Genomic DNA, 26,126 nt, shown 5'->3' on the forward strand with positions numbered 1-26,126 from the left:
TAGGTGGTCGTGTAGTTGGGGAACATAATAGCCACCAGGCCCTCCATCGTAAAATGGAGCATTGCTAGTCTAAGGAGTTGAAATAATTTTTCTACCTTTAGAAGTTAAGAAGTCATAATAGTCTATGCTCTAGTCCTTTCTTATGACAGGAGAGGCATCTGATGCCTGGGAGGTTAAGTCACTTACCCCATATCAGAGTAAATTGAGAGGAAATTTGATGATCTGACTCTGAGTCCAGTAGTCTTAGAAAACCCTTAATATTGTTTTAGTTTGTCATCTGCCTTCTAACTACTATAGGAACTGTTAAAGAGCCTTAAGCTTAAATTTGCATGTGCCATTTATTGGATAATATTTCAAAGCTTTATGTATAAAAGTCACCAAAGTCCATTTGACTGGGGTTAATGACAGATAACTTCAAGGGACTCTAAATTGGTTTCTTGGCAGACTGTAGTCATGAAATGCTGACCAGTCCGCTGCTTAGTGCTCACCTTATAATTAAACTACACTGTTAGTCTGCAATTGTAAAAATGTACTTGGATTGAAAGAATGGAAGCCTGCTAAATTTGTGCCAGTAATTTAAATTTGTAAACTCTCTGGAATGAAGACATGCTTGCCAGAAGAAAGTCTGCTTGTGCACCGTCAAGTGACATCTGTAGAATGTCACGAAACCGTCCCTGGTCCCCCAGACTTACTCTGATTCCCTCTCCTACCCTTTCAGAGCACCTGGTCCCACTTCACTGTAGTTAACTATGGCAGTAGTCACATACTTGTACGCATCGAAGTGCTTCCTGTCTGTCCTGATCCCAGCTCTGTCCTTAGCTGCAGGCACAGTGTCCTCCACACAGGACTGTAGTAGAAATGAGAATGCCCTTCATCCTGTCCAGTAGTGCTGTCTTATAGAGGTGGGGTATTTCTTGATCCTTACTCCCCCCCTTTTTTTCTTTTAATCTTTATTGATTTCAGAGAGAAGAAAGGAGAAGGAGAGAGAGAGAGAAACATCAGTGATGAGAGAGAGTCATTGATCGGCTGCCTCCTGGACGCCTCCAACTGGGAATGGAGCCTGCATCCCAGGCGTGTGCCCTGACTGGGAAGCGAACTGCAATCTCCTGGATCCTAGGTTGATGCTCAACTGCTGAGCCACGCCCGGCCAGGCTTCCCCCCCTTTTTTAAAGAATGTTTGAAGATCTGATCCCCAAACAGATTATATCACTAGGGCATTTGGTTACAGGTAGTAGAAAATGTTTCTAGCCTAAGCATCTCAGATGGTAACAATAGTACATATTTTTAAAGAACTGCGAAGGGGCTGAGGTTTTTTTTACCCTACTTGCAAGCTAAGAAGTTTACCTGCTACAGTTTGATAAATGCTAGAAGAAGACATGAGACTCCTGGGTCCGAGATAAAGAACTTTTCATAATTCTTAGTAGTAACAGTAGTCATAGCACCAGCATTTTTTTTTTTTTTTGCACCAGCTCTCCAAGCCCTAATTCCCACAGGGTGACGTGCAGAAGGCCAGCTGACACTTGTGCATGTAGTGGGTGTATCATAGGAGAAGAACCCAGAACTTAGGGTGTCCAAATATACTGTAAGCATGGCTGCTCTTTGCTCTGAAGGGAGACACTATCTCTAATAAGTCTATTCATTGTCAAAATATTCTTGTAATGATGGTCTGGAACAAAGATAGTCAGTGCCTCTGTTAGCATGATGTGTATAATTGTGAGAGACTCCTAGAAAATTGTTTATCAATAGTATGCATTGTGGAAATTAAAAAAAAATAAAAAATAAGTCACTATAATCCTTCCATTGTAAGACAATCACTGGTAAAGTTTTAAAATATATACTTTCAGTGTTTTATCTCCATGTTGTATATAGCATATATTTTATTAAAATTGGTAATATTGTACACTCTGCCTTGTAATTTGATTTCTTCAGTGAACACTATATTGTGCCTGTCCCCCCTCCCTGCCACTGAGGTTCTTCTTGACATGGTGAAGCACCCTTGCCCTGTCTTCAGTCCCTTCGGCCCTACTCTCTGCCTGATACTCCATTATACTTCGTATAGAGTCAGAGCTTTGTAGATTCAAGAGGTTTCAGATCATCTGGCCCAATCCTTTCATTTAAGGTGTTAATGTTCTCATTTTAACATACTTATGTTTCATTGAGACCTTCTGGAAGCAGCAACACAACTTTAATAGGGAACTATAATGGTGGGAGCTCACGGCACTGTAAAAGGTTGGTGGGCTAGCTACATTGCTTGGGTGATTCTACTCCTGACATAGAACCATAAGTATAAGGGCATTTGTATGAGGTCCTGACTAGGTTGTGTGAACCTGGGGACTGGCTCTTAGAACCTCTTGACCCTCTTGATCTTGCCCAGTCAAGCCTACAGTTGTCCCAAGGACCGCTTGTGCTTATACCTACCTGTAAACTCAGAGCCCTTCTGGATCAGACTGGTTTCCATGGGAACACGTGGCTCAGAGCCTTGGGAGGTACTTGTCCAAACAGGAGTTAGTTTAAAAAGTTATTCTTCCAATCAGACTCAAGCCTTTGTGAATAGCAGCAAATAGATCATTTCCAGACAGGTACTTCTCTCAATTTATTAAAAACTATTGAAAAATCTTTTCTTGAAAAGTACCCCCCCCCAACCTGCATCTCAAGGTGTTAAATATTCATATTTATAGGTTCCATTAAAGACACAGGTATTTATGTAAATAGAATTTGCCTTGATTTAATAAAAAAATTGGTGCTATTAGATTTGGATCAAGGCAGTATTGCCAAATATGTTTTTGAATATGTTTTTTATGCCTTTTTGAAAGGCATAAAGCTGTCTTATCTTGCTTTCAAGAAAATATTATTCTTTGTTGAATCATTTAAGCCTATTAGTTCTTGGAAAATTATAATGACATGCTACCTTCAAAGAGTCAGACAAGTTCCAGCTTCTTTTACTGAGAAGAAACTATTGTTACTGAGGATTATTTCTTCTCTGGATGTCATTCTATTGACTGGACTCTATGGAGAGGAATCTGAGTTGGCTGGGGCTGGGGCATTGTGCATCTCATTACCTTCTCTTGTTCTCTTCCCTGCCCCTCCCACTCCCCATTTTATCCCAGATCGGGAGATTTGTGGAGTGATGGCGTATTCACTGCCAGAACTCTGCTGGCTTGAACAGAGCCTCATTTCCACTTGTTGTCTTAAAGTGTATTTCACCTTTGGTCTGGCCATTCTCCCTTCTGTACCTGTGCCCAGACAGGGAATTGGGGACAAGGGGTTGGGGCGGGGCCTTTTAGGATGGGTCCAGGAAGATTTGAAGGAGAGAATGTAGCCGACATCGGGGTCGCCATAGAGTGCCCAAGGTCAGTGGTCACGAGGAAGGGGGACCCACTGGAAGCAGCATCAGCCAGGGGTCAGAGCACAGTACGCTGACTGATGAGAGCAGCGTCGGGATAGCAGCACCCTTGCCACTAGCCAGTGATTCAGACCCTGATTCTGTCCCTCCTCTGGGTGGGGGAACCAGCTATGGCAACGTGTTCTCGGGGAGGCAGACCCTGTGGACGGAGGACTTGGCATAGTGCGTGTTTCAGTCCGCCGGCCCTGCCCTCCCCTCCCTGTGATCCGTAGGTGCCTGCCTTCTGATATGGAGGACACTCCTGTCCTCAGCACACTACTCCCTTCATTCTTTACCCTTAGGCCACAGGTAAGTGTCACTTGCTGTGAGGTTTCTCTGAGCCCTCAGATTAGGAAACTCCCTATTAGATACTGCATAGGATCCTGTCCTTAGTCTTTCATTGCACTTGTTACCCGAATTGAATACTTCCTGTGTTGATTACATGTTTCATTCTAGTCTCCCCAGTCGGATGGGCATGCTTCTTGGCGCAGGGACTAGATGTCCATTTCATGTCCGAAAGTGCCATGGCCTGAGACGTGATGGCACATTGTAAGTGTCTAATAAACACCTATCTGCTTACTTAATGGGTTGGGCTTAGTATTTCCCCCACGGGGCCTGGATCAACCTAGAAATTGGTAGGCGGGATCTACAAGTAGGGATTGAAGGATCTAACAGCTGTAGAGTTGCTGGGGGGAGGCAGATGTAAGTACAGTACACCTGGGAGGTCTTCACTGAAAGATACTAGGTGTTTTGGTTCATAATACATAGTAAAGTCATTTGTCCAATAAGAGAATTCTCCTCCTCTTGGTTTCTGCTTGGTGGTGGTGCTGATGTTAGATATTTTCAGTTCCAGTGTATGAACAAATCACCATTTAGTGGGTTAATTTTTCTTCTTTTTTGTTAACTGAGTTTTTGCATTTTCATAGTTAGCTAAAAATTTTGTCCACATTTAAATGTTTTAAAAATCATTATTGTTTCAAAGATAAGTGTATCCAAAAGGAAAACTTATTTCTGATCTCCTGTGTGTTTTTTTTAAAAGAATAGTTTATTGATTTTTAGAGAGAGAAAAACATTGATGTGAGAGCACAACATAGATCTCAGTGGCCTCCTGCACACCCCTTATTGGGAGATCAAGCCTGCAACCCAGGCATGTGCCCTTGACTGGGAATGGAACCAGCAACCTCCTGGTGCACACGATGATGCCCAACCAACTGAGCCACACCAGCCAAGGTATCCTCTTTGTTTTAAGAAGATTTTGCTTCTGTTTACCATATAACAAAAGTTAAAATTGTACCTAAGCCATAGCAGTATTTTTAAAAGTTAAAACAGGTTTTTAAGTAGATCTTCTAATACTGAGTTGGTTGCAGGTAAATCTGTTGTGTTTTGAGTGTAACACTTTGTGCAGGTCCTGTCCTGTAGTTTTTAAGGTATTTGACTGCACTGTTTGTTAACTTGGAGGATTATATGTGGCTGCTGTTGTTCGTCATAGCACCTTTTCCTGGAATGGGAGGAGCTGTGGTTGGAGGACAGGCCTTCCTTGGGGAAAGGGAAAGGTTCTTTTTATTGTAGTCAGATTTACTTTGAAAATATTAATGAATTAGTTCTCACTTATTAACTGAACATATAGCTCAGTTTTCTTAAAATATAGATGGTCTTCATTCACAAACATACATGACATAAAAGCAAAAGCTCAGAAGTGATTACAAATCTGAGCCCAGAGGTATAGGTGGACCAGAATGGCAGCCACATTTACTTTGCTTTGATAACTTTAGGAAAAAAGATAAAAATAAAAGTCCTGTTATCCTGTGCAAGCAGCATAGAGACAGCGCAGCATTTCTAGGCTATTCTAAGGACCTATACACAAGTTGAAATAATTTTAAATACCATGGCTCCTCTTCGATAAAATGATGTATCTTCAGTTTAGTCATTTATTGTTTTTATTTATGATTTTATTTATAATTTTTAAGAAACACCCAGTCAGCCCACAGAGTTAGGAGAAATAAGAAGTCGTTCTGAGCCACTAAGTTTTGCAGAGGTTTGTTGTGCAGGAATCAGATACCTGATACACCAGGCACATTCATAACTTTTTCTTTCTTTTTTTTAAAATATATCTTTATTGATTTCAGAGAGAGGAAAGGAGAGGGAGAGGGAGAGATAGAAACATCAATGATGAAAGAGTCATTGATCAAGCCCACAACCTGGGCATGTGCCCTGCCCGGGAATCGAACCCCGATCGCCTGGATCCTAGGTCGACGCTCAACTGCTGAGCCACGCCCGGCTGGGCCATAACTTTTTCTTAAATGGAGTAATCAAATTCTGTTGTTCCTTTCACCTATACTGGACACTGAATAATTTACTTATTTCCCAAATTATAATTTGTTCTGAAGGAATAACAGTTTACTGCATTAAGAATTTTCCAGAGAATATGCCATAGGCAGTTTGAAAAGAGCATCCAGAGCACTGGCACCATTCTCTAGTGTGTGCTGGAGTCAGTCTGTAGCTTCCCACGGTGATTACTTTGAAGGTAACCATGCTGGAGTATTTATTTTGGCATCTCTGTTAAAAATAAATAAGAATAAAAGGAAAAACAAACAGCTTCAGTCCTTGTTTCCAGACACACCCCTCTCCCCCAAAGACTACCAAAGCCTGGCAATCATCATCTTAATTCTGACAGTAATTTTTCAGAATCAGGTAGGGAGAAGATATTTTGCAGAACATGTTTTCTGGTCATATATTTATGGTTTTGTATTTAATGGTGGAATAATATTATGAAGACAGAGATTTATGTTTAAATTACCTTTTTATAGTCTTAGTATAAGATGCAATAAATTCTAAGAAGCAATCTTTGTAAAACTTGTTTGGTTGGTGAACCATCCAGCAGTGTTCTCATATCCTCAGAATGTAACAGTCCCAGAGGGACTCAGGATCCACCCTGTCTCGGAAAGTCGGGGGCATGAGCAGTGTGCCCCTGTCCTTGTCTCTTTCCTCAGTGTGCGGGAAGCTCTGGGCCCGGGGTCCCTCAGGGCTAGCACCAAGGCTGTCCCAGCATGGTCACCTCCCCAGCAGGTGGTAAGGGGGGTGCAGGCTGACGATGGTTGGAGAAAGGAGTGGAGTACTAAAGCAAGGAGGAAAGTGAGCTCCAACTGATTGTACAGTAAAACTAGTACTTTCTGGTTCATTCCCGGGTTTCGGCACCAAAGAAACAAAACCTGGTCCTTTTTTCCTTTTTGTTACTCCGTTGTTACATCACATCTCAGGAGGTATCTGGTACTTTTAAGTAAAAGCAACAAATGTAGGAAGCACTGGAGCTTTCTTTCTAGGATCTTGATGGATGTCTTGAATGTGTCTATATCTTGGTGAAAGTATTAGAACCTGCCAGTAGCTTTAGACTTTTGAAAGTTGCTTTTGCTTTTTATTTTTTGGGGGAATAAGCACTTATTTGGAATTGTGTGTGTTTTGTTTGAAGCCAAAAAGGTGTCACCTGTGCTTTTACTACTATTAGATTTCACCCTGACCTCACACCATAAAATACTAGTTTTGAAGGCACCAGCCTGCTTTTTTTCTGCATAGGTAGTTTGGAGCCTAGTGGAGGGAGCCTGGTGGGGTTCCGGGTTACTAGGCCTGTGGGGTACATGGAAGGAGGAGAGCCACCACTTCTCCGTCTGTGGGTACAGAGGAGAAATGTGACTCAATCCCTTACCCCACTGGCTTTTCTTTATGATGCTCGGCTGCTGAGCCATGAGCCTTGCACCTCCTGTAGGTGGACAGTCACTGTACAGTCAGTGCAGGACTCAGGTAGGAATGTTCCCTTAGGTGCAGTGAAAATATATCTAATTAAAGAGAGATTAGGAGAAATGAATGATAGAGATTTGGGGAGGAGGTTGTCTTGAGCACTGTGATGAGCCCCGTCTCAGTTTAAACGGTCATTCTGATTTTCCAACACAGAGGTAAAATAACAGATACAATGTGGCCAGAGAGGTCTCCTGAGGGTGTCCTGGATTTAAAGTAGTGACCCTGACCTTGGCAAGGCACTTCACCTCTCTTTCCTCAGTTTCTTCACTGTAAAGTGGGGATGGATAATCATAGTCCTCATACATAGGTTTGTTACGACGATTAAATCGCTTAATATTGTAAACTGCCTAGAACAGACCCTGAAGCCACATAAACATTGCACATGTTTTATTAACATTCATCAGGGGTATTCATCAGACTTGTTAGAAAGTTAGAAACTCAGTGGGCACAGTGTGCCCTCTTTAAAACGATTACTTCTAGGCATTTCCTCCTGCGTGTCAGTATTTGTGGTGAAAGGGGCATGCCCATGAATTGGGGAGGGTATTGAGTTTTGTTGTCCTGAATCATCAGCTACTGCCAGAATTATGCAAAGAACATTGTTGCACAAGCTGCAGCTGCAAGGAGCGTCTGCTCTGGGGGCTGAGCTTCGAGTAGGTGGGCTTGGCTGAGCACATCCATCCCAGGCTTCCTTGGCTGTGTCTTTTGTGGATTGGAAATTCTTTGGAAAAGGGAACATGTGATTCAGAGAAACAGGGATTAAAAATCCATCAGCGCAGTGAAGCAGCCAGCTGTTTCATTCAGAATATGCATGGCAGTGAACAGCAGTTCCTCAGCATTTGCAGTAACCTTACAATTAAATATGCTGTTCGTTACATTTGGTTCACAGTGAAGACCCATCTTGTATCTGTTGTTCATCAGCCAAAGATAGAAGGGTGAAAGCTTCTGGCAAAAATAGGAATCTTCCAGTTGTGTTTGTAATTAAATTTAATTCACGGAAAGCTGCCTATCTCACTCCGTAATAACTCATTAATTTTTATCATCTGGCCACTATGTTGTTAAAAACACAACACGAAGAATTACTGGTATTTTAGAACATACCAGTTTTCCCTTTTAAAAGACTGAACATGGTACTCAGTTCATCTGGATTCTTGCTACAGTCTTGAGAAGTTTGCAGTCTCTGCGCTCAGCTTGCAGCCAGTCTCTCCAGATGTTTGTTACCCGCAGGAGTCTGACTCCTCTCACTTTCTTCCCATGAGGCTCTGTGAGGTCCCTGACGGCCTGCTGACCTCCAGGGTGTCTCCGATGTCCCTTCTGTTCTGGCACACAGGCAGGCCGTCTGATAGTTGGCTGCCTCGATTCTGAAATTTGTCACTCATTTTGATGATATCTTTGTGTAACATGCGCATGACTAATACATATTCATTGTCTGGGTGAGATGGAGCCTGCAGTTTGGAGTGTAGCATTTTCAAACCACTTTATTATATGTTGTTCCTGTGCACTGTCAAAAAAGAAGAAAATAAAACTCTAAAACATAAGTATACTGATCTGCTGTTTTGGTTTATATCCGTTTAGGGCGTTTCTCTTTCTATTTATGTTTGTATGCATGTATCTGCATGGAAGCACATAGAATCATATTTTACGTATTTTTAAAGGGGTCATTTTGCAGTAGTATTGTCTCCACCAAAAGGTAAAACTATAAAACCTTCCAGGAGAAAGTGTAAGAAAAATTTTAAGTTAAGCAAAGATTTCTTAGATAAGATACAAAAAGCAGGAGCAACAAAAGGAGGAGCTGATAAACAATGTCAGCATTTAAAAATTTTGCTTTTAAAAATATGCCATTAAGAAAATGAAAATATAAGCCACAGACCAGGAGGAAGTACTTATAAACCATATATCCCTTAAAGGTCCTGATTATATGAAGATCTTTTACAACTTAATAAGACAAACAACCGAAGATAACAAGATTTGAATAGACACTTCAACAAAGAAGATACCTGGAGGGCAAATAATCACGTGGGAAGATGTCCGATGTCATTAGTCACCAGGAAAGTGGGAATTTAAACCACAAGGAAGTAGCACTACTCACTTCCTGAATGGCTGTAACAAAAAGCCTGACACTGACCCTACCAGGTGTGGATGAGGCTCTGGAGAAAATAGAACCCTTGTCAATTGTAGGTGGGAATATAACATTGTACAGTCAGTTTGGAAAACAGTTTGCAGTTTCTTAAACGGTTAAACATATGCTTACCATGTGAGCCTACAATTCCACTTCTGTCTGTCTCAAGAGAAACAAAAACATGTCCACTCAAAGACTTGATACAAATGTTCAGCAGCATTACTCCTAACAGTCAAAACCAAAACAGCCTGAATGCCCGTTAACTGGTGAGTGGATAAACAAGACGTGGCATGCCATATTCATACCATGAAATTCAGTGATGAGGAGCACACTTCTGACACATGCCACCAAGAGGGTGAACCTCAGCAGCATTATGCCAAGTGAAAGAAGCCAGACACAAAATGCTACGTGTTGTATGATTCCATTTGCGTGAACTTTCTCAAGAAGGCAGAACTGTAGAGACAGAAAGCAGATCGGAGGTTGCCTTGGCCTAGGGTTAGGAGAGCGGATTGCCTGCAAAGAGGCACAAGGGGCTTTTGGAGTGATGGGAGTGGTCCAAAGCTGTGGTGATGGTTGCACAGCTATACGTTTCCTAAAACTCACTGAGCAGTCCATTGAAGGTGGGTAAATAGTTTAAATGATAATGCAGTCAGTTTTATTTGACAGGTTGCAATTTACAAAAACCTTTACCAGTTGCTATTTAATATTGATTCTAAGAGGTAGATGATATACCTATTTTCCAGAAGGGGAGACTGAGGACCAGCGATGGTATGTGACATTCAGGTCTCAGAACCTGTAACTGGCAGACCAGCTGGCCACATTCAGGTGTTCTGACTGCAGCAATGAATGAATTTTATGATAAATAGATTTTTCTTTATTAAAATATCTCAGGGCATGTTTTAAAGAACGTATCATGAACATCTTTCTGTATATACCAGGAACAATCATGTGTTGAATCAGTTATTGATTGTGGGTCATTCAAGTTGATTCTCACACACTGCTTGGGTAAATGGTACTGCATCAGACACCCTTTCAGAGAAATCTTCGTGCTGTTCTCCAGGGCAGCCATCGTTTTGTTGAACTCCATGGCCTAGAAGAACTGTCTGTTTGGAAGAACTTTTTTTTTTTCTTCAATGAGTGAAAGTGTGCTCTAAGAAGAAAAAGTTTAACAAAATTCACAGAAGAAATTGCCCTTAGCTAGTTGTGCTTGTCCAAGAACATGTGCAGAATGAAATAAACCAACTGTTTCTTTTGTTTGTAGTTTGTTACTTAGAAACAAAGACATTATTGATAGTCACCTCCCCCCCCCTTTTTTTTGCTTTACTGTGTAATTACTTTAAATGTCTTATGAGCAAAGCTGTAAGTTTCATCCCCAAGGTCTTAAAAAAAAAAGACACACACCAAAAACTTGTCAGCCAAGTTAGTCTTTCAGGTGTTAGGAAGGTTCTTCAGGCTCAGACTTTAGGGAGGGAGGGACCTGGGAGGGAGGAGCATTGCAGTGCCCCAGGGATGCTGGCTGATCCCTTCCTCCCCATGTGGGGCATCTCGCCTTGGGAGCCCAGGGTGGTGGCAAGCCCAGTGAGGTGAGGGAGCAAATGATCAAAGGCATTAGGATCAGGTGTGTGGGATGTGGGGACCTGAGGAGGAGGGTTCGAGTTCTCCTGGAAGAGCTGGTGGACCCTTCAGTTAGATGGGGGCAGTTTCGTGTAGAAAGGTGGAAGTATGAAGGGGGTGGTTATTTAAAGAAACCACCTATCACTTGAAAGGACAGTATTTTGTTTGACTTCATTTCTAGATGAAGAAACTGTGTCTAGAGCGGCGGTGGCTTGTCTGAGGCCACGTACTCAATTGTGGAGGGAACTCTGACCACAGTGTGTCCTGGTTTCCCCAGGGTGCCAACCCCTGGGCTGTGGACCTCCTTGGCGACCCCCATTTGGAGCCAGCTGCCCTGTATATTTAGCCCCTGACACTGTGTCTAGACTTCCTTTAACTTAGGCAGCAGCATCAGAGCCGCCGAGGGGTCTCAATTCCCAGACCTGTGGGGACAGTTGAGAGGTCATTTCACAGTATTTTTCTTCTTCTAAATCTCCTTTTAAGCACTTTTTTGAGACAGTGTTTACTTGTTTCATAATTGTTTGGGGTAAAAACCATGGAAGGAAAAGGAAATAGTCATATTTTTGTTTCAGTATGAATCATAGATATCACCCCCATTTTTTTTTAATGCCATTATAATGGTATGATTTTAAATGGTATGTCAACTTACTCAGTTTAGCCTTACTTACTGTCCAGTAGTTTGAAATTAGATTAAAATTTAAAATTTGAAGCCAGCAAAAATGAGGTGGACATCAAAGAACGACCCATGCACCAGAAGCCTGCATGCTCCTCTGTGTCCTTGCGTTGGCGCCTTCCCTGACCCTTTCCCTGGCCCCGCGATCTCCTGCCTTTCTCCTCTCTCTTCTGCTACCCTCTCCACTCCTGCCCCTGTAAGTCTCTCATGAGCCCTTAGGCCAACCTTGGGGGTCTGTTCCCTTGACATTTTTAGGAATTGCTTGAGTTTACTGGTGGCCACTTGTAGCCATGACACGAAGGGCACAGGTAGAGCTTTTGAGGATTCCTTATAACTGAGGGGAGGGAAAGTCATATTAATGGTATTTTCTTCTAACTTTCCAATGAGTGCTGTAGGCTGTAGGTAGGCCAATCATTCCTATTTATAACACCTCCCAAAATCACTTCCTCAAAAGGGGAATAATCGAGGTGGACATTTACTGGCTCAGAAGGAGTCATCACAAAGATCTGCTGCAGAAAGTTCAGGGGCTAACATATAAAACAGCAAATAATGGGTAGTTTAGGCCTGTTTATGAACACACTTGGTATAAAGCCCATAGACTGAAGTGGTTTGCTGTTACTAAATTTAAATGTACTAACGTGAGCAGTTGTGACTATTGTAAACTTGCCCTGGCTGTGAATTAACCTATAACAGAACATACACAGTAATTTAAAACATGAAACAATGGTGTGTTCTGCCACGTGTGACTGAAAGTATAAAATATTAGAAGGAGCATTTATCAGCTGAGATATGTATAGAACTTTTCTGTACAAGCTTGGTTGTGCTGCTTTTTGTGTGTAAATTTATGATCCATTCTTTAGAAATTAGTAAGAACAGTATTTTTGTCACATATGCTCTCTGTCTGCTAGACTTGAGTACAGAGTTCAACAGTTCGTGTTTAAGGACCAGAATAGGGGATTATTTATTTATTGTATTCTGATCAAATCCCCACTGCAAAGGGAAATTTCTCAAGGGACTAAAAAAGTGTAAAGAGAAATGTAACTCAAAAGCAAGGTAGTGGCTAGTGTGTTGTTCATGCTTATGTAGAGTGCTCAGACAGGAAGGAATGAGAAATAGGTGGCACGGACCAGCCCCGGCTTTCAGGGACCAACAGGCAGGTATCTGAGGGCCTGGAAGGTTCCTGCTCGCCCGGGTTGGCCCAGAGCCCAGGTTGATTGGTTCGTGGGCTGTGGTTCCTTCAGAAGAGTCGCGCCCAGCCCAGCGGACCCGCCTCTGCTGCACCTCCAGCCAGCCTCTCATGGCCTCTGTGAATTCCCCCCTTCCCCGACTTACCAAATTCTGAGAAGGTCGGAGTGGTGCCAGCTGTGTCCTTCCATTTCTTTTTCACTTAAAAGGTTCTCAGTCAGTACATTATTTATGGACAGCTAGGTGGGGGTGTGTGTGTTGGGGGCGGGGGTCTCGTGCAAAGAGGACTGACGCATGATTCCTGGAAATAAAATAGAATTACCATGAAACACAAAGGTGCATTTGATATTTCTCTACTGGCAAACATGATTAATAAAGTAGCATTATTTTGGTAAACAGCAGCTTGCTATTACCAGTAGAGTCCTTAATCTGTGACGGGGATAAAAGGTAAAGGGCCTTTCCCCTCACTGGCTGCCGCCTGCCGTCCTCTAAGTGTCTTCTCGCTGCCACAGTCCAGTGTTGGAACGTGGACTGCACGATGCCAGGCACTCATAGAGCAGGAACAAACTGATTTTTTTGGATAAAATATTTTTTGGATAAAGCGATTTTTTTGGATAAAGCGATTTTTTTGGATAAAGTCTTACCCTCCTGTGTTCGTGTTGAGAGGAGCTCGGTGTTTCTCGTGAGAGCTGGAGCTGTGAGCATCGCGGAGGGCAGGTCCTCAGCGCTGACGCACTAGCGTTGCCCTCCTTCCCTGTGCAGACACACGCCGGCCACTGTCATTGAACTCATGTCCCAGGCATGCGGGGTGGTTTACGAGGCCCGTCCGAAGTTTAAATGCTAGCCTGGGCCAATTACAATGGCCGGAGTGCTGAGGAAGGGCTGGGGCAGGTAGGTAAGAATCGTTGGTATTATTAGAGAAAAAGACCTAATCTTTTAATTTCCTGAAAGATTGGGAGAACAAAGGCAGTGACTGTCTTCCAACCAGGGTACACAAAGTGTGCTGATTGTAGCCAGGAAGAGGGGGTTTGGTACCCCGTTGCTCTATTTTTTAATTTACAGATTGTATTTGGTTTGGGTCAAAAAATTTGAGAAAGCGATTCTCATGATTTTTTTTTTGTACAGGGCCCATGCTGGTTCATTTATCTTCTGTCAACCAAAAAGCCAAAGAGGGCAAGCTGTATTTTCTCCATGTTTGGATGAAGAAAACAGTGTAGAGGTGTGTGTTTTGTACGAGGTTGAGACGAGCGGCCTGACCTGCTCATTTGGAGTCCATTGCTCCGACCTGAGCAGGGTGGAGCACCTTTGAGCAGCACCGGCAGGGCAGGTTAGGGGGATGCCGAGCAGGTGAGAGGTCCTCCCTCCTGGGGGCTTCTGTGCTTTGTACAAATCACCTCGCAGACACTGGTAAGGATGAGTGCAACAAGTCTGCTTTGTACTTATGAGTATCAGTGGTTTCCACTGGAGCAGGGTTCTGTGAGTGGAATGACAGGGAAGGAAAATTTCTTTTTTTTCTCCCTCTCACTCCTCCTCCTTCCTCCCTTCTCTTCTTCCTCCCTTTTAAAACACAAATATTAACCATGTAATTAACTCCCACTGCTCAACAACCTAATAGTACACTTACGGACAAGTTTCCAAACCTGTTTATGCCAGGTGTACTTTTACTGTCAGCATATAATTTAATTAAACATTACCAAGGTTTAAGACATTAGTGGGAAAAGAAACTACTTCTGTAAAAGCTAAACTGAATGATTTGGGAAAACTTCATAAAGGCAAAAACAGTTAAAATAAGCCGACAGACTAAGTGTGGGAGAGACAGACTAAGTGTGGTAGAAAGGGAGAGTCTGTAAATATCTGTACCCATTCTGCCCTTAGATTTCTTCTGGAGCATCTCTGTATTCCAGCTTCATTTAAAAGTGAATACCAGCATTGGCATAGTAGGGCTTATGCAAGAAAGCCAGTGAAGATGGCCCATCAGGACCTTATAGTCAAAGGAAAGACCTTAGCCCAGGTCTGAGACGGCAGCAAGGGGCCAGGCTCTTAAAGTGGACTCGGCATTGTGTCCATATGGAATTGGGGGGGTTGTAAGAAACAGAATCTTTAATGTGTGTCTTTTCAATGGCTTTCCACTGTAACAGACTTAGTTAAAAATTAACTGATCAAATGATTAGTGATCACACTGTGAAGGAGGCTTCTGCACAGACCAGCCACAGATGGGGGCTCTGTCACTGTGTGGGTGGTCACCATGGACAGTGCCATCCTGCTAGAAAGTGGTTAGTTTTCTTCACCTTTCAATCACACGTGTATAGAAACCAGAGGACTGGGGGACTGGCCATCACTAACGCTGAAAATGGCTTGTTGGCCTTAGTTGTCCCCTAGCAAACCTGGCAGGCCAGTAAGCCCTAGCACTGGTGATCAGATGAACCTGCAGGCCCTAGGGAAGGAGATGTTGTTGGTCACCTAGGCAGGGCCACTGGAGAATATGTGGTCCCGTGCCTCATAGCACAGGTAGGGAAACTGAGGCTGTTTGTCCAAGTCTCACAGGTGTTTGGCTACGCTAAACACCATAGGCTCCACGCTTGCCAGCTCAGCAGGTGTTTCCTTACCTTCTGTTTCCTGAAAGGGCACAGGGTGATCTGAGTTTGGAAACACAGGTTAACCTGACTAACACACAGTCTTTTGAAAAGATTAGGAAAAATCTATTATTTAAAGTTTATATCTGCCATAGCTCCCCAGAAAGTTTGGAAGAAGACAGCAGAAGAAATGAAAATTTATTATCCTACAAACTAGAATCAATCCCATTGTCACTTTCTTTCACCTAATTATTTTTTAATGGATGGATTAACCTGAGTGTTATATTTCAGTTTGATGATACAGGGCCTTATTGATTCGTCTGTGACATCAGTTGATGTATGTGTATAGACAAGGGTGTGTTCTATTTCTGACCAAGGTTAAGGAAACACCTTAGGTGATGACGACACACATCCTGTTTTAGATCCGTTTGCCTCACTCTCTGATTTCAAAGCAGCGGTTATTGTGATTTTTTTTTTTCTTTTATAGTAAAAAAATTAATGTGTTATAGTGACTTAAAAATGACTTGGAAGAAAGTAAAATGATGAAATATTTGTTTTTTATGAAAAATTAATCATTTATATATTTGGTTTTTACCCTATGTGATTTTAAAAAAGAATGTTCAGTTCAATAAGATTGGAGAAATGAATTTACATAAGTACAATAGCCTAGATTTTATGCTCTTCTACCATTAAAAAAGATGATTTGGAGTTTGTCTTCCTGGCTTTTAGTTTTGGGGTTCCCAGGTCTTGTTTATAACTATTTTAAGATAAAAAAATACTGTAACAAACTTAAATAGAAAGCGTGCACCTTTTTAATATGATGCTAATTAGGAGAGTGCTGAATTATAATGTTTGTTTCTGCCTCACTTCCTTTAGCAACATTGTTCTGAGGCTCATTTGTCATTGGTGTTTGCTACTGCACACTGTTAATGCTTGTGGTGGGGATGACAAATTCTATCTCCATCTGCAAGTGGATCACCCTTTATTATGCTTTTTTATTTTACTAGTGAATGTGCTAGTGATAAAAATTTGATTTCCTCCCTTCCTTTGACTTTATTTAGACCTGTGATCTTTGTGAGTGACCTTGAGAACATCATTCAACTTTTCTGAACTTTGTTTTTTCATCTTTAAAATGAAGACTCAGTACTAAGTGACTTCTCAGGTCTCTCTAGCTCTTAAGGTCCATCATCCTGTGAAGTGAGTGATCTCACCTGTGTGCCAACTCTTTATTTGCAGTTTCACCGGTGACATTGATTAAGTTCTGCTTCAGCTACTGCAAAGTGTGTAGAATTGAGAAACCAAATCACTAGCTTTGTTCTTTCTAAATAGATAGAGTTTTGAGAATAGAGGCTAGTTTTGAGAACTGGTCATTGACTTACATTGATTTGATTATTTTTAATTTATTCATACTTCAGTGATTAAAAACATGTGTTCTGGAGTCAGCATTGAACCCATCCCCTCCACTCAATAGCTGTTTGATCTTGGGCATATAATTTACCTTCTCTGTGCTTCAGTTTTCTCCTCTGTAAGGAGTAGCAATGGTGTCTACTTGGTGTTATCATGAGGGTTCAGTGAGGTAATATGTGCAGAGCTGGGCACATAGCAAGAACCTGACAGAGGTGGGCTGTTGGGATTGTCATCGTGACTGTCCTTTTTGGTATTGTAGAAAGCCTGCAGAAACATTGTTTTTCCTGTGAGTTTGGCAGAGTCTCTGAGTCTGCCCTCAGCATCTAGCCCCATGATCTGGAAACTTCAGCCTCGGTTTGCTCTCCCAGAGTTTATGACTGGGCGTGGCACCCTGGACTTGCTTTTGTCGGCTGCCAGCCATAGATTCACGCTTGTCCGATCATTGTTGTTATTTTTGCCTGCCTGTTTGTTTATATGATTATTTGAAAAGAAGTGATGTGTGCAACAACAAGATGATTTTTATCTTCTTTCTTGGATTTGCTTCACCTTTTGTGGACTGCTGGGGTTGGTGTCACATACCCCAGCCATTAAGAACTGAATGGTCACTGGAGTGTTGAAGGTTTCTTAGAAATAACCTGTGACCTGTATTCTCATGATATTAGCAACACTGAGGTATCTGGATAAATGGACTTTTTTCCAATGCATAGTGAAGACTTCTGTGCAGCCACAGCTCTTGGATTTTAAAGACCCCGTGCATCACACAGCACACTAATTGTGTGTGTTCCGTGTGGCCCGTGCTGGTGCGGGAGCTGGAGGGTAAAGGCGTGTTTACTGTTAACATGATTCAGTGATTTGGGGGAAACTACCTGAGAGTGTCCTGAGCTGGGTCAGTGTATTTGCTTTTCCTCTTTTCTCATCACTGGCCTTCATGTCTTGGTTACTTAAATGCCAGTAATACCCTCATGTGGTAGGTAGCCAGCCTATGCGGTAGGTCCCATGGCTGGGAAAGGGGACCTGGCAGTCCTACCTGCTCTGCACCTCTCCCAGGACCTGCAGATGCAATCAGAAATCCCCTGTGCGACGAAGAGCCCGCTGGGAACCGGGCTTCTTAGAGCAGGGCCAGGTGGCCTGGACGTGTGGGCTGAGGACCAGGTCGAGAATTCTCCCTCAGGCAGTGTGCACCAGGGCGTGAAGTGGTGTAGATGGAGAGTGCCCTAGGGATGCATCTGCTTTGTCTATTTTACATACTTTATCCCCCCATTTTTTTAACTTGCTATTTGCTATTAAGATTACCCAGAGCCAGGAGTTAAAAACAAACAGAACCCACAGTGCTGGCCACCGTATAGTATGTAATCACTATACCCAGCCATGCAGTGCTCACCCTTCCAGGTGTCCCTAACTCTGTCCTGTCACATAACTGCTGGCAGAGGTCACAGAAAGGACACTCCATCCCTATACCTGAAGTCTCCCTTTGGGTCTCTTTCTTACTGTTAATCAAGGCAGTTATAGTCACCTTTCATCTCCCTGTCTCCTCAAGAGGGGCTAGAGTATTTTATTTAAATATCCACATGGCATCATCAGCATCATCGTCATCTGCCCCCCCCCCCCCAGGTATAAAGTGTTCAGAGGCTGGGAATTAGGATTCCGCTGCTTCCTTCAGTCAGCCAACCTCAAATGCCATCTGCTTAGTCACACTCTCAGCTGTTCAAATCAGATTTATGGTTTACAGGAAAATTGTCTTTTCTCAACGATGACAAGGGCACACTTGACCGAGTTAATGAGAAAGCTGTAAAGGTAAACCGTGAGCAGCTATTTCAGATGTGGGTAACATTCCAGAAGTGTGGGCACCGCTGGGGCCAGGGCACTGGGAGGGCCAGCCAGGTGGGCATGTCCATGGGCACATGGTCACCACCGGGCTCCCTACTGAGTAGAGTCCTGTAAAAGGTGATCTGAATGTTCCCCTGTCTTTTATGTTACGAATGTTAATTATTGGAGTCTAAGGTTTGGTAAAATATTAAATGACTTTCATAAGTTTGAAGTCAAACATTTAAAAAAATACTCAATTACTTTTAGAAATAAAACTTTTTTTTTTATTAAAGGAATAAAGATGTCTTTAATTAGCTGATTTTAAATGTAAGTATAATATATGTCTCCTGGGTAGGGGGAAGATTCTCACATATGTTGGGTTTTAAAATGTTACTTTCATAAAGTCAACCAAGATTCATCCACCAGGACAAGCTTTCTCCTTCTCACATTTAGTCCTGGATATGGGCCACTTGTGTCAGCATCACCTGGAGTACCTGTGAAAACACAGCACCTGAACCCCACTGGACCTGAGGCACCCAAATCTTTGGGATAGGGTTCAGGACTCTGCATTTTACCAGGTGCTCTAAATGAGAACTAATGATGAACTATTTCTGGAAGAAATAGAATAGATGGGTATTTTTCAAGCCATAGGTTATTACCAGTATTAAAAACAAACAAACAAAAAACACAAAAAAACTTAGACTGGAATAATACAGAAAAATATCAGTGCATTACACATACCAAATGTTTTTTTGTGAGACTAATGTTCAGTATGTGTGACTCGTGTGTCCTTGTATTGGGTTGCATTGTAAAATGTATTGCTTATTGTGGGCCGGTTGGTAAAGTTTTGAAGCCAGTAGAGTAGACTTCTCTGAGTTCCTTCTCATCACAGTGTATTTTTGTATCATTTGCAATCCTTGGCCCACACACCAGCCAGTAAGTCATCTACTTTGTGACAAACATCAATAATGAAAGATGCCAGAAAGCCTTAATCTACCCTTGGCTGTGGATCTCACACTTGGGCGTGCGCTGGAGTCTCCCAGGGAGCCAAGTAGAGTGCAGCCTGCTCCTGACCTCCTCAGGACCGAGAAGGCGGATATAGGATCCTGCATTCTAATGTGTCCTGTGAGATCCTGAGGCATGTGTTTGTGGGCCCACCTTTCAGGAAACACTGACCTGCCTGTGCAGGCACTTCCCATGTTATATTCTAAACCTCGTAACAGTCCTGTGAGGTGACACCTCAACCCCCGTTTAACAAATAAGGACACTGCAGCCACATTGATTTGGTAACTTTATGGCATCCCAGAAACACTAAGGACATGGCCTGGACTCACGCCCACATCAGCCCTCCCTCCTTGGAAGAAATCGGGTGATAACGAGATGTGAAAGATAAATAGTCCTGATTGGGGGAGTCACCCTCATGGGAAAAAGAAATAGGATTGTTAAAATATGACCATTTTTAGAGAGAAGACTGGGCATGAAGCATTTTGTCTTGGAAGCAAGTACTGTTACTGCTGGTTCTGGGGTGGCCTTTTAGACCCATGCCCTCTGTGATCAGAGGTAGGGGTATGAAAAGCAAGAGCACAGAGGGGTGACCCCGGGGTGGACCGTCTGTGTGGTGCTCGGAGTCCCTGCTCCGGACCTTGGTTCAGCTCTGCCTCTAGATCTGGATCTGGGCGACGGCTTCATGTGTTGGGCCTGGCTGCAGCCTTCGTAAAACCAGGTGTTACGTGACAGCATCTTGCCCTGAGAGAACTCTTCCAGACTTTAGAGCCTGTGGTTTTTATCGTTTGAAAAAAGTAATATTGCCTGTGTCTTACCCTGATCGAGACACTGAGTGGCTAAACAGAATGTATGTGTGTGTTCTGAGCCCCTCAGGGAGACAAACAGAATCATACTGGGGCACTGCAGCCTCCAGGTCAGGCTGCCTCTGCTCCCAGAGCTTCTGGCGGCAGCAGAGGGAAGCAAGTCGAATCGCAGCCTTTTCCCTGGGCTGGAGGACCCACACCCGAGACTGCACAACCTCAGGTCCATCTCATCACATAAAGAAGGGAGAAGGGTTTTCTCTTAGAAGGAGGCGGGTGCTTCTGACAGTGCGGGCGGGAAGTTACATCCAGTGGGATTCCTGAGAACGAGGAAATGGCCATGTGTCCGGGAAGCTGGGCGGGTGCCGTGGAGCTGCGCATTTCGTGGTCTTAAACAGGCACTTTATTTTTAATTCACAGATTATCATCTCTCTTCCTGCCTCTCTGGCACGTGGTTGTCCTTTCTTAAAAGGTGTAACATTTTATGCTCAAATTCCCATCTATTTGAGTCTTAATTCTAAGTAGGATTATAGAGATATATGTCCTCTTAAAGTACTATTTTACAATTATTCAGCATTTAAAATACCAAAACCCTTGACTTGGATCTGCAGGTGATTAAATTTTTTGTTCCTTCTGCTTGATATCCTGGAGAGTACACTGATAGAAGCAGAACCTTTATTTGGCCTGAAAATAGTATTTATGGGGTAAATGTTTTCAAACAAGCCTGCAGCTGTATTCCGATACCCCACTGAATCGTACCTTCATTTTGAGAATTTACATGTTTAGTTTTGCTTAATATTAATCCATTTTCCATTTCTTAATTTTTTTTTTTTAATGGAAGAAACATCATTTTTTTCATTTTCAGAAAGTATGTGAAGCCAAAACCTCGCATCATCTTCAGGTTAACCTTATACAGGGATGGGCAAAAGTAAGTTTATAGTTGCGAGTACATGAAACAGTTAATAAAGCTGTTGTAATAATCATAACCTGCATGTCTTTTTCCATATGGACAACTGTATATATTGTTTAAGTAGAACTTCTAGCACCTGTCTTTTAAAATATTTTTTAAAAAGCAGCAAAGCTGATCCATCATCAGCTGTTTTATTTTACCACTTAGGTTACCCCTGGCATAAGGAAGAACTGACTGTTAGCCTAGGAGACAGAGCCAAGTCCACCTGTGACTTTTTAGTGACGACAGAATAAAGTGAAGGATACGGAAAGGTTACACGGAAGGCGATGCGGTCTGTAATGCCAGCACCACTGAAACAGTTTGACTTCATACAGTTTTCAAGGATAGAGTAACTTCTGAAGGATGGGTGGGCGTTTGTTTTTATGGATGAGCTATAAGTTGCTAACAGGCAGTGGATGCAAAAGAAATAGTAAATGAGCTTTATATAAAAGTGAGGTCAAAGGACTCAGTAGCTAAACTGTATGTCAGCTGACAGAAATGGTTGCCTCTGAGTTGTTTTCTGGAGTCTTGACCCTGACGCTGCAGGCACGGATGTAGAAATTATAAATATGGAAGATCATCAAGAGCCAAGAACTAGAACACGCGGCCAGTTTTTAAATGAAAGAGAAAAAGAAAGGATACCAGAATGTTCATGGGCTAAGATATATAACATTTTATTAAATACACATTGTGTATTTTTAATATTGTGTGTGAGAAGGGCTACTGGCCTTTCAGTGTTCAAAGTCTCTGAACCTCAGTTCCTTCATTTCTAAGAACGAAAGGGGCTGTGCTCCATCATTGTGTCCAACGTAGAAGCCCTGAGCAGTTTTCATTGCTTTTGAAAGCCTAAAGGAACTGACATGCTTCTCTGTAACGAGAACCCACAGGCTGCCTGAAGCATGGAGTTTCCCCAAGTTTTCCTTGAGTTTTGGAGAATCACTGTGGAGTCGTTGGCTTCAGCACCCTGATCAAAACTGCTCCTTGGCTGCTTTGTGGCTGGTGAGGCGGGTGGGCAGGCAGGAGGGGGTTTGGTGCACTCCCTGACACAGGAGGAACAGTACGTGGAATCAGCGCTCTGGAACAGACTCTAAGGAGGTGTCCGTGTTAGTTTCTGTTGCTGCCTAACATGTCACCACTTAAAAACATACTTATTATCTCCCACTTCGGGAGGTCGGCTCTGGACACAGCCTAGCTGGCTGGGTTCTCTGCTCGGAGTCTCCCAGGCTGAGATCGAGGCCACACTGCCATCTCCTCGGAAGCATGGTGTCCTCTTCTGAGTTCATTCAGGCTCGTGGCAGGGTTCACTTCATCGAGGCTGAAGGACTGAGGTCCCAGTGTCCTTGCTGGCTGTTGGCCAAGGGTCATTCTCATCACCTCTCAGGTCCTTGCCCCGTGGCCGGATGCTCCAGGTGGCAGTTTGCTCTGCAGGCCATGGGGGCGACCTCTCTGACACTTCACCTCAAGTCCTCAGTGATTGGTCCGGCTCACCCAGGATAGTCTCCCTTTTGATTAGCCAAGAGCCTTGTCACAGGAGTGACAGCACATCATATTAACTGGTCCCACCCACGCTCAACGGAACGGGGCTACACAAGGGGCACAACACTGGGAGGGGTCATGGGCCATCTGCCTGCCATAGTGCTCCATAAATAAGATGGAACGGATGAATGCAGGGGGAGGGGAGGGAGGAGAGAGAGTATAATTTAAAAGTCAACCTTGAGTTCCTCATGGCAGGGCAAGGCTCGTGCTCTTAGCTGGTTCCTGGCTTTGATGGCATCAGAAGGAGGCAAGGCAGGGCAAAGAGAAGTGTCCTCAAAACGAGGGGAACTGGCAGTTAACTCACAGCTCCCAGGATGTCCAGAGTTGAGGCACTTGAGACGAATTTGGGGAAAACAGGCGAAATTGGAAATACTGTCACTGGGAGCACTTGGTTTGCAGGCCGGATTTGTTTTATTTTCCAGCCCTCAGTCCTGGAAGAATTTCAGGCATTTTGGGCAGTCCCCCCTTTACAGCCTTCAGGAAGTGTGTTGATGTCAGCAACTCCTACTGTGTCATAAAAGTGAGGGAAGTGGACTCTGAGATCACCGCTTGGAAAGTTAAAATGAGGATGTTTTCTGTAAATCACTGCACGAGGAGAAAATCAATAAACAGCCCACTCTTGACCTTCGCGGTCAAGGACAGGGACATCCGTCCTTTGGTGCCGAGTGAAATTGAATCCTCCAGTAGGTCATTGGTTACTCTGTGCCCCTGGGTGCCTGCTGGGCTTCCTCCTTTGTGGTTTTTAAAACTGCACATTTGCTTTACTAAGTGGCACACTCTGGTTTTTGTGTGTCATGCAGTCAGTTGGGGAGCACGTCCTTAGTACTGCTGTGTTCTCAGGGCTGTCTCCTGAGCTCTGTAAGAAATGGCCAGTAAAAGATAGCACCTCTGAGGGGTTTGGTTGGGAAGGAAGACCTGTGTATAGAGACACATAGAACCCCCGCGTGGTTTTTCCCCAAGGACAAGAAAGCAAATTATGGCGTGCTCAATACGATGAGATCAGACTGGGAGGGTTTCAGTCATGATAAGGGGTCGCACATTTACACTGTGTGATTTAGAGATGAAATTTAGGGAAACAACTTTAGCTTTGTTCTTCAGTCTCAATTAAGAGATTATAGTGTGAGAATCAAGCTAGTTTTTCCATGCGATGGAGAAGTCTTATGAGTAAGATTAGAATCCAGCTTTTTGCTAAATCGTGTTGGTTGCATTAGAAGCTCACGGTGAGGACAGTTCACGTTGATGTTAGCGAAGCATTCCCTGAGAGGCCCCTAGGAGTTTATATCTGAGCTCTCCTGGTCAGAGGAGGGTGTGGGTGTGTGGGGGCGGGGGACAGTGAGCCGGGGTTTCTGATGGCCAATTTCCAAATGGAGGAAAGGCTGTACCCCAGTAAGGGAAAAAGGAAAAAACGGAGGTTGTTTTCATTATTACCTGCTTAGGTTTGGGGGAAAATTGTGTCTATTTTAATGCAATTTCCTGCCCCTAGAGTTTCAGTTCTGGTATGTTTTATGTGGGCGTATCAGGGACAGAAATCCCTTCTTGTTAGCTACGACAGTGGAACTGTCCAGAGGTTGAGACTTTGTTTCCCACTTGATCTTCCTGAGGTCCACACCGTGTTGGTGAGTGGAAGCTATTTTTGAAGTGGACAAATGATCCGCGGCCAAGGATGTGTGAGTCCATCAGGAGTCCTAGAGTGTTGTGGCAATCAGAGGACAAATGGCCCGGGAATGTAGGGGATACTCTAACCACAGCAGCAAGCTCCCTGAGCTCGGACACTCCTCAGGACTGAGAGAACCCTCACTGTATCCCTCCCTGGGTCAGGCCTGTTCCCTGCAGTCATGTGAGCTCTCAGGGAAAGTAAGAGACTAAAACTCGGCTCTATTTAAGGAATTTCAAACCATCTTGCTTATCTCAGATATCCCCTATAATGTTTAAATTTATAATGTTGATTTATACAGATTTAAAATAGGTTTAAGATAAAAAAAAACATCAAGGTATGTTGGATCTAGAAGAAAAGTTGGCACTTTTTGTGTAAATGCCAGATAGTAAGTATTTTATGCTTTTGGACCCATGTGGTCTCCGTCGCAGCCAGTCAGCCCCACAGTTGTAGCTCAGAAGCAGCATAGTAGAGTCCAGGCCTGGCCGGGGGCCTCCTTTCCCAGTTTGCCAGTCCCTTCCTGCAGTATTGTCTAGGGCTTGGGAGGAGGGCGGTCTCCCTTTTTTTTCTCCAATACTTTTGAAAGAAGCAAGGCTGTAGGACATCAGTGACAGCCTCTAGAACCTGTGCCAGGAGTTTCATTAGGTTTTGGGTGATGTAATTTTCATCACGTTGGAACAGTCCACATAACCATGCCCCCTTTTGGTAGGTTTCCAGTACCTTTAGGAAGACAGTGTTCAGGGCTGGTTCAGGGGAGCTTTTTCTTTACACTGGTGGTGCCCAGTTGCACTTGACCCAGCTCCCCTGTTTATAGCATATTGTGTAATACTCCCTGGGCTATCCTGAAATGTAATTAACACATAATTTAAAAAATCAAGCAGTGCTTTAACTAATGAAGAAGAAATGAAGCGACATTGATAAACGCTGACGAGTATGTCACTGCTTAGGTTTGTGCCCTAGAACAGTGGTACTGCAAGGACTAGTCTGCAGCGAGGATGCAGATCGGACTTGCCCAGCAGCTCCCTTCATTGAGTCTTGCAGCGGAAAAATAAAAAGTCAGCCTAAAGGGGCGAAAACTCCTCATCTGTGTGCAGAGGGTGCTGATGAGCCTGTGGGCTTGGAGCTAGCCCTTGGATCACCCTTTGGAAGCACTGCACTCTGGCAGGTGGAATAACGTTTGCAGCCATATGTAGAGGCTCCATGGGGGCCCACTGCTGCTGGGGTTTTGGAGACTCAGATACCATGAGCCCATTGCTGCTGGTGACATGTTTTTCTGAAGTGAACAGCTCTTGTTATATTTCCATACCAAAGTACTGTAGAAGTTGCTTCCATTTACAAGAGAGTTGCTCTCCTGAAAACTGTTGTGTATAAAAACTGTGCCCCCCAAATTGTTTCTGTTTATGCACAAAATGCAGTTAGGTTCTCACTTCCTTGAATATCTGGCAAAGACATTGGAAAGTCAGGCAAGATGCTGAATGAGGGTGCCTGTGTGTGTGTTTGTGTGTGTTGGGGGGGCTGCCCAGCATTGCTGGCCCTCATCCTTTAAATGTCAGTGGTGTCCCCCCATCACTGTGACAATTACAGATGCCCCCATTAGATTTCCAAATATAAAATAGCACAAAGGAGCATGGAGG

General features: G+C 43.5%; 1 protein-coding gene across 4 annotated transcripts in view; it reads left to right on the forward strand.

The window, feature by feature from the left end:
- TRIO (trio Rho guanine nucleotide exchange factor) overlaps positions 1 to 26,126 on the forward strand; it is a gene marked incomplete at its 5' end in the record, with an annotated part of 300,776 nt that overhangs the window by 42,205 nt on the left and 232,445 nt on the right. The window lies entirely within an intron of this gene.

Source organism: Miniopterus schreibersii (assembly GCF_964146895.1).
Source record: "Miniopterus schreibersii genome assembly, chromosome: 3".
NCBI classification, from domain to species: domain Eukaryota; kingdom Metazoa; phylum Chordata; class Mammalia; order Chiroptera; family Miniopteridae; genus Miniopterus; species Miniopterus schreibersii.